The 16,508-nt window shown below is 46.5% G+C and overlaps 1 protein-coding gene across 3 annotated transcripts in view; it reads left to right on the top strand.

The window, feature by feature from the left end:
* Positions 1-12,975: 12,975 nt before the first annotated feature.
* The window catches only part of LIMA1 (LIM domain and actin binding 1), a 41,605-nt gene continuing 38,072 nt past the window's right edge, over positions 12,976-16,508 (top strand). For 2 of the 3 annotated variants that reach the window (XM_084610238.1, XM_084610236.1), the window contains exon 1: positions 12,976-13,110. The gene's annotated coding sequence lies outside the window, so the exon portion shown is untranslated. The remainder of the gene's footprint in view (positions 13,111-16,508) is intronic. The other variant, XM_084610237.1, reaches the window with a different exon arrangement.

Below are 16,508 nucleotides of genomic sequence, written 5' to 3'. Positions count from 1 at the left end.
CATTTTGCAAGAGGAAACTCCACCTCAAAGGAGCACTGGAGGCAGAGCATCAGGAATTTGCTTCCAAAAGAGGCCAAAAGTTAAATACTGCAACTACCAGGCACTCTGACAAATGCAAATTACTAATAACTACTGTAGTCAGGAGGCCTGGAGTAGCTGAGATGGGATCAAGATAAATTACTGCTGGGTGTGAGATAGAATCACACTCCCAGCAGCCCTGAAGTTTTGGCAGCTCCCAGACACAATGGGAAATGCATCCCTCCCAACCCTGCAGCTATTCATGTACAGCCCTTTTCCTCATATTTCACATCTGTTCCGCCTACACCTGCAAAGTGCAGCCAAGCTCTGACATCTGGGCTGCAAGCTCTTCCAGGAGTCTCTCCCCATCTTAAACTATGCAGCTGAGTCTAACGTGGGTTGCTTGCGAGCTGAGGTTCCAGATGTGTTCTCCCTGCCTCTGATGAGAAGCTCAGGTACATGGACTAAGAGTGCAGTATAAATACCTCCACAGAAGGGCAGCTTATACAGCCTCTCCTGTTGGATGAAATATCAGATCTACTCAAGCATGTAAAAAGAAAAGGAGAACTTGTGGCACCTTAGAGACTAACCAATTTATTTGAGCATGAGCTTCATCCGATGAAGTGAGCTGTAGCTCACGAAAGCTTACGCTCTAATAAATTGTTTAGTCTCTAAGGTGCCACAAGTCCTCCTTTTCTTTTTGCGAATACAGACTAACACGGCTGCTACTCTGAAACCTGTCAAGCATGTAAGTGGCTTTGGGACAGGGACTGTTTGTTATGTGTGTGTGCAGCACCGAGCTGTACAGGGGCCTCTAGATGTTACTGCAACATAAAGGTAATAATAATAACAGTCTGCGATGTGGGTTTGTGCCTAGCAGCCCCAAGATGAGGTAAGACCTGATAGCTGCACTCCTTTAGCTGCAGTGGTCAGGTCCATTGTTCTTGGAACAGAAGGGTCCGAGTTCTGTCCCCGATCACACCTGTGGGATGCCTGTAGCCACGCTGTGCGGTATGACTGACATGACGTAGCCTGCACCGTGCACCGGAGAGCATCGTCTCTCCTCATCCCCCACTCAGTTGTGTGTCCTAGTGTAACCAATTAAGCAGCTAGAGCTTCTCTGGTGAACACAAGACAAGCATGGAGCTGTTGGCTGTTAGAGGTATGGGAGGCAGTGGACACTGGATGTCTCCGCCTGGTATATGGGTACAATTCCCAGAAAAGGCTAGCGTCCACAAGCCTATCAGAAACATCTGGCTTGAAATCTCATTTTAAGGCAGGAAATTAATTTGGATGTTAAGCCATTTCCTTTCATCTCCATAGAGAGCAACTCTGGTGGCATGACCGCTGGAGAGCAGTATCTGGGAAATGCTGATTTTCATTAAATTGCAGCGAGGCGAGAAAGAGGTCATGGAAAATCCAGGGATGCCCTCACTGCCCACAATGCAACTTAATGAAAAGGAGTGGGAGCAATTTACAGCCAACACTTCTTATTGCTCTTACCTCACCTTTAAATTCTCCTTTTTCCAGGTTCTTACATGAGACCCTGTCACGGACTCACAGATCGTTCCCACTCTTGGCCCCGTGCGGACCACGGGGGGTGCCCCTTTCAGTGAGACAGCCCTTCTCCCAGGGGTCCACTCTCTCTCGGAGTTAAGCCCCTCCACCTCCTGAAGCTGCACCTCTCTGAGCCTTAGCACACCTTTTTCTTGTGATGGGCCTCCTCAGGGAGTCCACTCGCGCTGGACCCCCAGGGCCTCCACCCCCCCACCCCCTCCCGAAGGGGATGATGCAAACCTGTTCTCTAGACCAGAGTGACTCTCAGCCAGCGTAAAACAGGAGGGTTTAGTTGAACACAGCACAAGAAACTCTCAGGGCCTCAGGCCTGGCCTCCCTCAGCACAGCACATCCAAGTCTCCCCTGCATCCAGGTGGGCTCTGCCTACTCCCTCTCTTCAGCCCAGACCCCCCCACTGCTTCCCAGCTGGGCATCTGATATCACCAGCCCCAAGCCCCGCTTCTGTCCATTGTCTTCTCTCCAGGTAAACAGGGTCGTAAACAGGGTCACCTGGGCCCCCTCTCCTCTCTTCGCAGCGCATTGTCCTCCCACTGGCCAGAACTGGCTGTGACTCCTGAGCTGGGCCTCTGGGTCACCAGTCGCTGGGGTCTCCATTCTCCATGCCAGTGGTTGGGGTCCCAAGTTCCCTCGCCGGTTCTCTGTAACAACAAACTCTCTCTCCCATCACCTCATTAAACCCGTAGCACCTAGGGAAACTGAGTCCCATCCCCTCTGCATGCAAACTATAGGAAAACCAAGAAAATCCCCCATAGGAAACAAGGAAAAACAAGAAACTCTCCCCCACTTCATCACAGACCCATTTCCAACCGGTTTGTCAAAGGGCCTTTAAGAGGTTCAGAACCCAGCTCTGACCTGTGCTTCGTTTTCCTCCTAATTCATGGGACTTAGAGAATTGAGAGCATGAGAGTCAGGGTTGATGAGAGATACAGACAGCAGTTTGTTCTCAGTGGGAGAGGGAGCTGGAAGGAGTGTCCATGTGCTAGAGTCTCTTGTGTCTGGCATGTCTTGTAACTGGAGTCTAGGAAAGGACCAGCAGTGTGTCCCTGCTGGGGAGAAGCAGGAACTGATTGGGAAGGATTAAGACTTTGGGAGTGGACTGATTTGGTGGGAAGGAGCCCCAAGGGAACTCAAGACAAAGGTGAAGACTCAGACTGGAAGTGTTGCCTCTATCAGACTTGAACTCCACTTCCAATATTAATAAATAAGACCCTGGATGGGGGGACTGTGTGGAGCTGTACAAAGTGTGATTATACTGTAGAGGGGAGCTGAGGCAAGGGGGCGTGGGCTGTTGTAGAGAGAAGCCGTACCATCACACAAACCCACAAGGGTCATAACTGTAGCAAAGGTTTGCACAAAGCCTGTGGGAATGTCAGTTCTGCTTCTGGACCAGAGCTTCTGACAAATCATACAGTTGTATTTTCACAAACCTCTGTTACTGCTGGAGTAAATGGTTCCCTTCCCAGGCAAAACCAGTCCTGCTGTGGTGAGGTAAGTAACCCTGGCAGCCTTCAAGCTGATGAGCAGGAATTACAGTTTTATTCCAACATCATTGAGTACAAGGCAAACAGTACAGAGGTCTGGCTCTGAGAGACACCCAGGCAACAGCATTGAGCAATCAATCTACTTTGTCAGGCTCTGGGTACCTCCAGCACCCTGGCAGTGCTGAACTGTATATTCTGTGGCAGATAAATTAAATTTAATGGATTTTCTCATCTTCTGCTCACTCTCCTCCCATGCCTCTGGCCCACCCACCTGAAACCACCACAGATGTACTAAGGATTCTCTTTATCCATGTAAAATATATCTGTATAAAAAGTCTGAATGGAGAAGGAGAGGGAGAGTAATGAACTGGCTGGTGTGTATGTTCCCCATTGGTCTTTGCTGGATGGAATCAGAACAGTTCCATCCTGTGGCATAGGCCCCAGCCTGCTAGCAGCTGATGGAGATTCTCCCTGAGCTCAAGCTGGGCTTTTGGAGCAAAAGGCGCTGAGCTCTGTCCCCACTGCTGTTGTAAAGTTCCAGATGGTCCCAGTGTGCAGCACCATGACAACAGTGTAATGCTTGTTGTTCGGTGGGTCTAACTGACCCTCTGTATCTATGGCAGAGTTATAATGATCTCATATAATCCAGATGGCAAAATGGCTGCAGCTTGAACATGAAAATAGCAACTGATTTCTACCATGGGTGTGTTACAGCATTAATGCTGGCTACAGAGTGCGGGGACAAAGGCCGATTGGCAGGGGCAGCGTGAAAGGAAGCATGCTCTGTTGCTGCCCGTGCTGTACCAGTTCAGCCTCTGACATACTTCAGTCTCTGGGGCTGTTACTTCAGCACTGGCACTAAAACAGAAAAAGCAAGACATTTAGAGACAGTGGGTTCCCTCTCAGTCCACTAACTAGGACAGCCAGTGGGAGTTTTTCAATATCACACTCATCAGGAGCAGCTAGCTCGCCAAGGCTCAGGAGTCCGGGCAGCTACAGCACTCCTCTGCCTTCTACTTAAGTTTCATCCAGGTCTGAAAACACTGAGGGAGGGGAGAGGGGGGAAGAAAGTAGTGACTCATGTCGAGAGGGAGGAGTTGGGGGCAGAAGGGATAGGAACTGCAGTTACCAGTTGCTGACTCAGCATGCTTTTCCTCTTGGACCTTGCACAGTGAGCAGCCAGGAGGGATATTAATGTTTAACTCCATTTAATGCTGATTTGATGAGGGGAAGGTGAAGAGTATTTCTTCTCCTGGAGCCACTGTGCTGCTTGTACCACAGATATGAAGCTAGGATGACCAGACAGCAAGTGTGAAAAATCGGGATGGTATGGGGTGTAATAGGAGCCTATATAAGAAAAAGACCCAAAAATCGGGACTGTCCCTATAAAATCAGGACATCTGGTCACCCTCTATGAGGCCCTGGTTGCTGCATGGACTTTTTCATACAACATAATCCAAAGAGCACAATCCAACTGATAAGCTTCAGAAGGAAAGGGGGGAAATCAACAACATTAACACTTTGGCCTCCATTTCCATGGTTTACTGGTCACACAAATGCAGCTGGAGGATAGACAGACAAACACGGTAAAGAAGAAAAGTAAGGAAAAGCTCTCTTCACTTGCCAGCAACCTACATTATCAATGATCCATTCAGAAAGAGGACCCCCAGAGCCACCTGCAACCCAGCCTTCTCTGGCTTGTAGCATTTACAGTGTGGAGATCAGAGCAGGGCTCACAGGCTCTGCTACAGGACCCATTTCTGTGTGGCTTTCTTCGATAATGTGTGTCTCTGGAAAATAGCTCTCGTTGTGCTGCAGCTGGAAAGTGGTAATTGGGAAGTGCTGCTTTTCATTCCATCAGAGGGATGAGGAGGACGGGGAAAGTCAGGGATGTGTTCAATGCAGTAGGCGAGGTCCATGGAGTGGGGGAGAGGCAGGGGGTGGAGGTGATAACATAGTGTCTAACCAACATCACCTTTCTTTCTTGGGTTGTCGGTCACTTTTTCTCCACCTTGAATTCTTCACAAGGTGAATGAAATCTTCACTTGACAGCCTCAGTCAGAAAGCAGATCTAGTAGATAAAGCACAGGCTTGGGAGAACTCCAAGTTCTGTTCCCAACTCTAACACTGACTTACTGTATAACCTTTGGCAAGTCACTTCCCCTTCCTGTCCATCAGAACACCCATTTGTAAAATGGGGATTATGTTGACCTGCCTCTCAGTCAATGATTGTTACCAAAGCACACTGAGATCCATAGGTGGAAGTTTCAGAGTAATAGCCGTGTTAGTCTGTATTCGCAAAAAGAAAAGGAGTACTTGTGGCACCTTAGAGACTAACCAATTTATTTGAGCATGAGCTTTCATGAGCTACAGCTCACTTCATCGCATCCGATGAAGTGAGCTGTAGCTCACGAAAGCTCATGCTCAAATAAATTGGTTAGTCTCTAAGGTGCCACAAGTACTCCTTTTCTTATAGGTGGAAGTGCAGAGGCAAATCACTAGCGCAGGATTGTAATAAATCCGTGGCTAGCTAGGAGCCCTCTGCTGGGCAAGACACCCTGGGAAAGATGTGGGCAAATTAGAAAAAATCCAGAGGAGAGCAACACAAATGGTTAAAGGTCTAGAAAACATGACCAATGAGGAAAGACTGAAAAAAATGAGTTTGTTTAGTCTGAAGAAGAGAAGACTGAGGGGGGATATGATAACAGTGTTCAAGTACGTAAAAGGTTGTTATAAAGAGGCGAGTGGTAAATAATTCTTTTTATCCATTGAGGACAGGACAAGAAGTAATGGGCTTAAATTGCAGCAAGGGAGATTTAAATTAGACATTAGGAAATTCTTCCTAGTTGTAAGGGTAGTTAATCACTGGAACAAATTACCTAAGGAGGTTGTGGAATCTCCATCATTCTAGGTTAGACAAACACCTTCTCAGGAATGGTATAGATATTACTTAGTCCTGCCTTAATGCAAGGGACTGGACTAGATGACTTATTGGGGTTCCTTCCAGTCCTACATTTCTATGATTCTCTGCGTGTCACAGTGCTGCTTGACACAGCCTCTTGGAACTTTGTAACGACAGAAATGGAACTCAAATTCCCCTTCTCCAAAAGCAAGAGCCCCTACCAAATGAGCTACAGAAGAATCACCCTTAGCTGATCCAGAATACCGCCTATGAGGGCACTCTTCTGCACTTCTGTTGTTTATCTTTTCAAATAGAGGCCACACACGAGCCAAGTCCTTGCAGGGTGTCTCTATATTTCCTTTGTATTTGCATAAACCACAAATTTCAGATGAACACCCCTCCATGACGGTGTTTGCGCCATTCACTTGAGCCTCCTCCCAGTTTGGTCCCCTCCTCTCCCCCTGAACTGCATATTGTGCATATGGACAAGGGATTAAAAGCAGAGCACAGAGGGATACAATGAACCACTGGGTTAAATGGAGATCCAATAACCATTAACAGTGACTTGAGATCCGTGGCATTAAGGAAGTAGTAGTTTATTAGAGATCTACTTCAGCCTCCACTATAAAATGAAATGCACACACTGGGAATGAAATGAAAAGCTATGCTTGTCAGCCTCTTTCTCAATCCCTCAGGAGGGCTGAGTGGGAAGGAAATTCTGTAATTCATCATGTGAAAATGACAGTAAATGTCTTAGAGTTAAGGAGCTCATAGCGAGAAAGGACATGACAAAGGATGATTGGAACAGACCGGGGGACCTATCCAACCATCCTTGCACTGCAGCTCTGAAATGTTCTGTGTCTGAGGGAGGCTGGAATTCTTTCACCAGGATGTAATGATGGCTTTTGCTTTATTAACCTCTGATGTGACTGGATATCTCAGACCAAATCCTTCATTTGAAGGCCTAATTCTGAGGCTCTTTACCCTGCTCTACCAGTATATCATAATTTAAACCCATTTTAAGCCCATTTTAAACCATAATTTAAACCCTGCCCCATACAGCTAGAGAAGAGGACTTAGTGTAAATGAGAATCAGCTCCTAATTAGTATTTATTCAATCAAACCTCCTAAAATCTGCCTTGAGTTATACCCATGTAAATCTGGAGTAACTCTAATGTTATTCTAGATTTGCAGGGTAAATATGGGATCAAGATGATTGTGGCAGATACGAGGCCAGCTTTCTGCTCTCTGTTATGCCTGAGCAGCTCTGATGCAGTCAAGAATCTGGCTTGTGATAATATACAATGACTTCTGTATGTATTGCAATCAGTTAACTGGTTTGACTGTAAAATGCCACTGAACTTTTCCTCAATTGATTTTATCTGGTAAAATTAAGGTTTTGGTTAATTGGTTGAGATGGCATTCTTGTAATTAGGGGTAAGGAATGGTGGGCGGGGGCATACCCTATTTGCCGGAGTGTGGACTGAATAAGGACACTAGGATCTGATCCTGTGCTTGCTCTTTTATCTCTGCTCCATAAAGAGTCAGTTCTAACTTCTTACACATGTTTTCTGGAGCACTATGGTTCCATCCTGCCTAGAACCTCTGATCTTCAGTCCCAAATCTGCACATGCTTTTCTGATATATGAGCTGTGTGAGATCTCTCCTGGGACTTTTTATACAGCCTTCCTGATTGCCACTGTATTGTTTGTTGTGCTTGTTTTTCTGTTGCCTTGGCTCCATAAAAAGCTGAATGTACATACTGATAGAGACTACTTGGAAATAAAGTAAAATTCCAGTTTAGTCACTGATTAAACTAGTGTTGCTGGGAGGGGACTTCTATGAACTTAATTGACTGGGTGTAGCTCTAAGAAACAGAAAGGGCATCTGGGTGTTAGCACTGGCCATATCACTGAATGCTGCCCTCAAATAATAGCTGCCTAATTTTGCAGCGTGCTGAGACCATACGATAGGAAGCTGAGCAGCCTCAACAATTGATTGAGAATCAATGAAAGAACTCAGCCTCCATCACAGAGTACCAGCATATGTCAGGATTGACCCTAGGTGAAATATTAAACAGACTGTGGAGACAAAAATAAGTATTGGTCTTGATTCTCCTCTCCCATGCCAATAAGGAAAAACTCTACTGAAGTTAATTGAGCTCCACCGCTCTAAGAGTAATGTAAGAGGAGAATCCAGCCCATTTAAAAAAAACCAAAACCCTGTTCCTATGTTACTGACTATACCTGAGATTGTTAATCCAGAAAGAATAGTTAAAATCTCACTGAATTTTCACCATTTCTGATGATGTCATAAATAGATGGCCTGTTAGAGATTCATTAAAATAATTTATTAAAACAAATAAATGTGACAGACACTTTACATTAAATTACATTAAAGCATGCAGTGCAAATTATATCTCGGCAACCTTGTGTCTTGTTACGGCTGCCACCTTGCATCTCCTCACCCCCTTCTTGTTGTGTGCCACGTCCCTTGTCACATCTTGTCCTGATTTAGGTCCTGATCCTGCAAGCAGCTCTGGGCAGATCTCTGCACCCTAGTGGAGCTCTCTTGAAGTCCAAAGGGCTCCACATGCGTGGAGAAGTCTACATGTGTAGTACTATCATCAGGACTGCGGCTTTAGACTGTAAATTCTTTGGAACAGGGACTGACTTTTACTAGATGTTTATATAATGGCCTGTGGTCCTAATTCTGATTATGGCCTCTGAATGCTGCTGTAATGTAAATAAGTAATGTGCTAAAAAGGCTGTTTATTTTTTGCTATTTGAGCAGTGAAACTAAACACGCCAATTTCACTTTCTGGTTCTTGTGCACTAACCCAAGTACCTTCTGTTTGGATTCCCAACACTGCAGGGGACTCCTTAAATAAAAGAGAATTATTTTAATTACAATGCTTAAAAATAGTAAGTTTTACATTTGTATATTTAAGGAGAAGCACAGACTACTGCTCTCAGAGGAGGGGGTAAAATGGGATCCAGTGGGAGCCACGCCTCCTCCCAGCATCCCACGGGATCCAGAACTGTGCAGGGGAGACCCCCCCATTCTTGGGGCACTGGGACCCAGATGGTACCACCCCTCCTTCCATGTGGGCCTTCGAGAAAACCGCAGAGAGGAGCCAGCCAGAGACTCCAACCAGTAGAGACAGAAGCAGCCAAAGCAGGGATCTTTGGTCCTGGGGACATGCGGAGAAGTTTCTAGTTTTGACTGGACTTTCTCTGTCCTGTGCTCCAACTCCCCTACACCTTCAGTCTCTTCACTTCAGCGTTGCTCTATACCTGACCCTATTACCATATTCTCCCCTGCCCTGTCCCCCTCACCGCTTCCCTTTTCTTCCTGTTTAGCGGATCCCCTCCTCAATAAACTCCCCCGCCCCAAAACAGTGATGGAATTAATATGCCATTTGCTGACATCACATTTTTCACTCTGCGGGGGTGTTATACCCATCCCCTGATCCTGTGTCTGTCTTGTCTATTTGGACTGTGAAATAGCAACCACCTGTTACTGTGTGTTCATAGAGCACCTAGCACAAGGAGGCCCCACTCTTGATTGGCCCTTAAACACTACCATAATATACATTATTAATTATTATTATTATTAATAATAATAGAAGATGGATACACAGATAGATGCAATCCCCATGGAAATTTTTTTCTTAAATTGGAGTTGTTTGTTGAAGTAATTAATATTATATTATTATTTAAAAAAAAGAAAAGGAGAACTTGTGGCACCTTAGAGGCTAACAAATTTATTTGAGCATGAGCTTTCATGAGCTACAGCTCACTGATGAAGTGAGCTGTAGCTCACAAAAGCTTATGCTCAAATAAATTGGTTAGTCTCTAAGGTGCCACAAGTACTCCTTTTCTTTTTGCAGATACAGACTAACACGGCTGCTACTCTGAAACCTATTATTATTAATGTAACCTTTAATTAAAATACATCACTACAGCATTACCACTGAGGAATGTATACATTAGAAAGACAGGAAATGACCAACTAAGGTAACTTACGTAAACATACTATTTCCTTTACATTTCATACATTTAATTAATAAGATTGACTTGAGCAAGTTTACCTTACAGATTCCGATAACAGCTGCAACCTTCCTCCATCAAGACATTCTTACAAATGCTTTCAACAAATAGGTCACCCATCTGTGTGTGTGTGTGTGTGTGTAATTGGTGATGTGTCTATCTTCTGCGTCAGAGTTCAGGTTGTTATTGGACTATGTAAGGTGCACATATCAATACTGATATTACTGTAATTAATGTAAACTAGCTAGTAATTTCCTGTCTTCTTAGTGATTCGGGTGTGTAATGGTCTGTATTGTGTTTGAGTTACATTCATTTCTTCAACAACCTTAAGTTGAAGTTAACAGAGATTTTTGTGGGGGGGAATTTCCTTGTGTTTGTAAAATAAATATAAGGATCCTTGAAAGCTTCAGGTGGGTTGGCACAGGAAACATTTGCCCCATCCAGCTCCCACTGGTGCTATAGAAATAATAATAATTTGAGGTGGGATTTTCAAAGGAGTCTGATGACTTTTCCACACTCAGAGCTGCACCAGTTCAACCAAAGATGTGATTTTAAGCCCATTTGATTAAACTGATGCAAAAGGCTCTGAGAATGCTCTTATTTTGGCTTAACCAGGCTTATATCAATTTAGTTTAAGTTGGTTAGGAACAGGTTTAAGCTAAACTGAAAGAACCTGCTCTTAGGATGAAATAAGAGCATCCACACGGGTTTGGATCAATTTATCTGAACCAGTTGAAATGTGTGTGTAGATGAGGGTTAGAGAATCAATGTGTGAGAATATAATGCTAGTGAAAAATGCCAGATTAACAGCCCTGGAGACAAGTTTGTCTCTTTATCGGCAGGACAGGCATGCATGAAACACAGCAAGGCAAGCTCCTCCCCTCCCCCCTGCATTGGCCCTGGTCCTCAGCACCACCCTGGCAGGACCACATCTAGGTAGGGGAGGGGACTTTCCTCTCCCTGTCCACATTCAGCCCTTGGTTTCTTCTCTTAGGGTATGTCTCCACTGTAGTCTGCAGGTTTAACCCAGGTGATTAGCACCTGAGTTAGCTTGGTCCCGATGTGAGCAACCCCACTGCAAAGCACAGTGGAGTTGTTGCATCCACACTAGTGCTGCATACACCTGTGTGAGGCTTTCCGACTCCTGCAATCATGTTCTCTGCTTCAAAAAAAGCATTCACTAAGCTGTATCACTCTGTAAATGATTTTGCAGTGTATTGTGGGAGAACTTGTCTGTTCTTCGTGGGCCTCTCTATAGAAGTGCCTTTAGCTCACCAATCCAGAAAGGTGAACCACTTCCAGCTTGGCATGCTCTAGTCTAGACTTCTGTCCATGGCCTCTGTTCCAACCAGTGGTAAGGCATAAATCCAACTCATAATAGTGACCTGTTCCAACTGTTGGCATTAATGTAATTCTCATTTTGGAACCAGGAGGCAGACACAGGGCATGAGACGTGGGGTCATTTTGGCAGCACCCTGTTCCCCTGAGAAAGTGGTGGTGTGACTTGCTAAGGAGATCATGCAGGCTGCATGCAGACATGGAGCAGTGAAGACAACCGATGCAAGTTTTAATAGCTGTAAATCCTCCTGTGCCGAATGGTAGTTCTGGAGCAGGGCCACAAGCACAGAGTGATGGAATCACATTGTCACGCAGACCTGGGACAATCAGCAATGGACCCAGAATTTCTGCAGGAGGAAGGCCACCTTAGACTCCCAACCAGGATGCCTATGTTGGGGGAGATTTGGAGCAGGGTATACTAAACTTTATTTTTATTATTGATTTGGACCTTTCTATTTATAACCCACAGAGTATGAAGAACCAGAGCAAAAGAGCAGCCAAAGCTATGCCAAGGTTTTTATATAGATACACATCTTGAGCAGCCACTCTGCTGGCTGAAGAGAGAGCACACACATACCATGCTAATGAGGATACACAAAACTGCCAACATCTCGGTATTTAGTATAGGGAGAGGAATGCAGATTATCTTGCTTGGCTGCTGGAGAACTATCTACTTACAAGCAGCAAATGAAGGGCACCCAGCTGGCTAAACAATCACTCAGCCTCAGATTTCTCTGCTGTGCAGTTCTTTTTTTCCACTCTGACTGCTACCTCCTTGAAGCTAACGAACCAATAAATAAAAGGTGGGAGATGGTCTTTATTCACGGTTACTACGACCTGGCAGGAGAGCAGCATTCCTTGTGGTTTTCACTGTGGTCATTCGTTTCATGGCAGCATGTGTTAACTCCAGGGTGCCAGATGCTGCCCCCCACACAGAGTTTCTGTGCAGAAGAGTTTGCGACCCAAACAGGCAAGAGGGACAAAGAGCGGGAAAAGGGAAATCTCATCATCCCCCTTCTACAGGCGGGGAAATGGAGGCAGCGCTGCGTGACTGGGAAAGAGCTGCCTCGCTCAAACGCATCTTGCTGGCGGGCAGCAGCTGGTCCAGTAGAAGGTATTAGGCCCCCAGCTCGGCCCAGGACCACACAGGGGATCTGTGGCAGCAGGGGACCCGCGCAGCCCGCCCCAAACCCAGCTGTTTACATGAGGGGCCTGCCGGGGGGCAGCTCTCTGGGAACAAAAGCTCCCTGCTGCCGGCAGGGCCGCCTCTGCCGCCGGCTCCGGGAGGGTCTGCGCCACTTCCCGCCTCTTGGTGCGAGACCCGCCAGGGCCCGCGGGACGAGCAGGGCTCGGGGCAGGACACAATCGGTGCATCCGGGAACCCTCCCGCGGGCCTGGGGACCCACCCGCCCGGACAGCTCTGCCCGCCGCCAGGGGAGGGGAGCGGCACAGCGAGAGATTAGTGCGCATGCGCACAGACGCTTGGGCAAGGAGGGGCGAGGAAGAATAGTGCGCATGCGCACCGAGGGAGCGCGCCGGCCCGCCTCCCGGCTTTTTCCAACACGACCCGGGGCAGGGAGATGGGGAGCGGCTCAGGCTCGGGTGGGGCGTGGCCAGCGGCAGGAGGGGGCGTGGCCAGAGCCAGCCTCCCCAGCGGAGCCGCGCGCTGCGCGCTGTAGGTGTCGCCGCCGTCTCCTCAGCAGCGACAGGTGCGCGGCTCCCGGCCCGCCGCCCGCCGCAGGTGGGTTGTTGCGGGCGCTGGGGCCGCCCGGCCCGGCCCGGCCCGCTCCCCTCAGGGGTCCGGTGCCCGGCTTGCTGCGGCGCCTGGGTCCGGCCCAGGCCGCCTCCCCGCGCCGCGGCGCCGGGGCTGGGCGCCCCCCGGCCCCGGCTTCCCCCCGGCCCCGGCTTCCCCCCGGCCCTGGCCCCCGTGCCCTGGCGGGCCGAGCTGCCCCGCGCCCGGAGCGAGCTGCCGGGCTGAAGCTCCGCTCCCTGCCCGCAGCCCGGGGCGGGGGCCTGGCTCGGTCCATCCCGCAGGCAGCTGTCACAGGGGCCCGCTGCTCCCTGTGCCCCCGGGGCCGTGGGGGGAGCCCCTGGGGCGGCGGGCCCGCCAGAGCCGCACGGATCCGCGCCGACCCGAGCCCTCGGAAGCCGGGGCGCGCTTGGGGCGGGCTGGGTCCAGCCTTCACGCCCGTCTCATGCCCTGGATTCACTTCCTGCCCCTCCCGAGTCCTGGAAATCGGCGCGGCAAACCGCAGCAGGAGGAAGCCGCTAGTCGTGCCCACCGTGGGAATTTTCTCTGGAGTGAAAGCTGGACGTGTGACCCTTTGCTTGCTTTAGCGACTTTAAAAACCTAAAAGACTGTGCCGCTCTCAAGCTGTGCTGTTATACAGTAAATCAAACCAATGCCCTTAGGAGCTTTTGCTGTATAAAGTTCTCATGACTGCATAAATCTTGGATAGATTTGCCACCTCCATGTTCAAAATGTTACCCTGTTTGGCCTTAGTGGCTAGTTTAACAAAAAAAACTCTGGAGTCTGGTAGGTGGTTCTAATTAGGTGTAGAAATTGGTGATAGTCAAGTATTTATTTCTCTAATGCACTCTTCTTTATTTACAAAGAACACATAAAGCCCTGTGTCTCTGAATGCAGAAAGAATTAAGAAGCAGAAGACCGTTTTGTTTTTGTAACTCACAGCCCCAAGCAGTCTGTACCCCCAACCCAAAAACTTCTCCCCAGGTTTCTTCTAGGGTCAGCTACATTCTTTCAACTGCTCTTTCCAGCTGTCTTTCACTCTCTCTTTTCCAGTTTCTGTTTTGCCTTCCCATACATGTAGCACCTACCCAAAACAGTACTCAGCAAAAGTTCCTTGATGGCTTCACGTATTTCTTTTGTCTTAGGTGGGGGTTTATCCTTACAGTAATGGTAGGCATGAACTCACCATTCAATTATCAGTCTCAATGAGGTTTTAATTTCATCCATAACAAGGGTTCACTGAGCTCATAATATAAATTGTCTGATCACTTGTGTTTATTTTCTCTCTTCTTCTGTGCTATGCAGTATTGAAAATTCAGCAATGAAAGTTGTCTGCTCCCATCTTTCAAAGAAATGAAAGGGGTCTGATGGCATCTTGTTACATTTGTGGAGAGCCTGTTTTATATAGGCTGCTAACAAATATTTAGTCAAGGGCATGGTATAGTCTTCACGTTCTTTCAGGATATGCCCTAAATACTAGGTGAACTCTTTGAAATGCGATTTAAGAAAAAAGCCCCAGTAATAATTATTTTGCTGTTACAAGCCTCTCATACCATTAAAGAGGAAAAATGTTTAGGGTTATCCTCCCTTTTCTAGCTTTGGTACAAATCTGGACCATAGTATCTTCATGAGCTACAGTGTTATGGTTGTAGGTTACACCCTAATTTGATAACCACCTTGTTTCTGTGTAAGCTTGTCTCAAGTGACTTGTTCATGGCCACTTTTCCTCCTCAAAAGTGTGGACTTATTTGTTTGGGGTAGGAAATCCAGGAATAGTTTTGAATTTTGAATTGAGCGGTTAGGAAACTGAAAACTTATATTCAAAAATGATTAAACAAGAAAACATTCAGATTTTCCTGCCCCAATTCCAGGAAATAGTGCAGTTAGCATTTTGTCCTATTCTAGAATATTATGGTTGTGGTGTCTTCAGATCTAATTGACTGACTGCAGACTTTGATCTTATTCTATTAATTGAAAGATTAGACTGTATAGTGAACCCAAAGAGCCTTATTCTTTCAGAATTTCTCAAGTGGGAGGTAATCTTTAGTTCAAGGTACTATATTATGGTAGTACACAGATATTAATAGGATCTGTGAACTTCTTGAGCAGTGCACATTCTCTTTTATTTATGTTGGTTACCTGCAAATTTTTAAAGTACGTTCTACAGAGGGAGAATTCTGCTGTTGTGCTATAGAATCTTAATTTGTCTTCTATAAACAGTATCAGAGCTGGTATCTTTATCAGCTTAGGAGCACCTGTACATCCATTAGTCTTCCTTGGGCAGTAGGAATATTTTTACAATTCCTACTGCATCTGCTTTAATAAACTTTTGTTAGAAAGTCAAGTGATTCAACAGGTGTATCTCTCTGTATTTTTAGCTTGACCAACTTGCATTCAACTAATTCAAACTAGCATTCAACTAATGAAATTAAACATTCATTTTTTTTAGAGGATGGTCTTCTGTTTTTGTTTTTTTGTGGTGTGCAGTGCCCCCAGTGGTTCAGCAGAATGTGACAGAGATATATTTATAATAATTGGTCTGATATTTCTTAGGGTGACAGTATAGGTTAAAAATGTAATTTTTACACGTTCAACTTTTAACTGAACATCCTGAATATTTGAATTGTACAGGCAAAGCCTATTCCTAAAGGAGGTTGACTCTTAGGCTATGTCTACGCTACTGCGGTAAGTTGACCTACGGTACGCAACTCCAGCTACATGAATAACAGCTGGCATCAACGCACCTTAGGTCAAGTTACAGCAGGGGACTTACCTTACTCTTCTTGTTGGGGATAGAGTACAGGGGTCGACTGGAGAGCGATCTGCTGTCGATTTGGCAGGTCTTCACTAGACCCGCTAAATTGACCGCCGGTGGATTGATCTCAGAGCCTCGATCCTGGCTGTTGTTTAGACCTGCCCTTAGCAAATGTGAAGAAGCTTAATGAGAGGTTGTGGTAGCTACTGCTACTTCAGTGTTCTGTTGGCACTGAAGTCAATAGCTTGGTAGCTAGACAGTTAAGCGTCTCTGAGCCCCAGGCAGAATCAGGTATTTGTGTTGATGCAGATATCTGAGCCTTTTACCACAGAACACTTTGTGTGAATATCAGTCCATTATTCAGTATGTTAAATGACCCCTCATATTTGAATGTGTTCCCGCTGATTTAACACAGATATTTATCAGATCACTTGTCTGGTTTTAACAGCAAATGTTTGTACTACCGCTGAGTCTTAAATCTAGGTTTTTACATCATGTTTAAAACAAGAATTGTGAATGCCATTTCCCAGAAAGTTGTCATTCTGAGCAGTAAATATCTGAGACTTAGGTGCTATTATTTCTGAGAAAATGGCTCCAAAGTCTCTGTAGATCAGAAAACTGGCAGGGAGATGTT

Source organism: Lepidochelys olivacea (genome assembly GCF_965140295.1).
Source record: "Lepidochelys olivacea isolate rLepOli2 genome assembly, chromosome: 20".
NCBI lineage: Eukaryota > Metazoa > Chordata > Testudines > Cheloniidae > Lepidochelys > Lepidochelys olivacea.
This window is presented reverse-complemented; position numbering and strand designations above follow the sequence as displayed.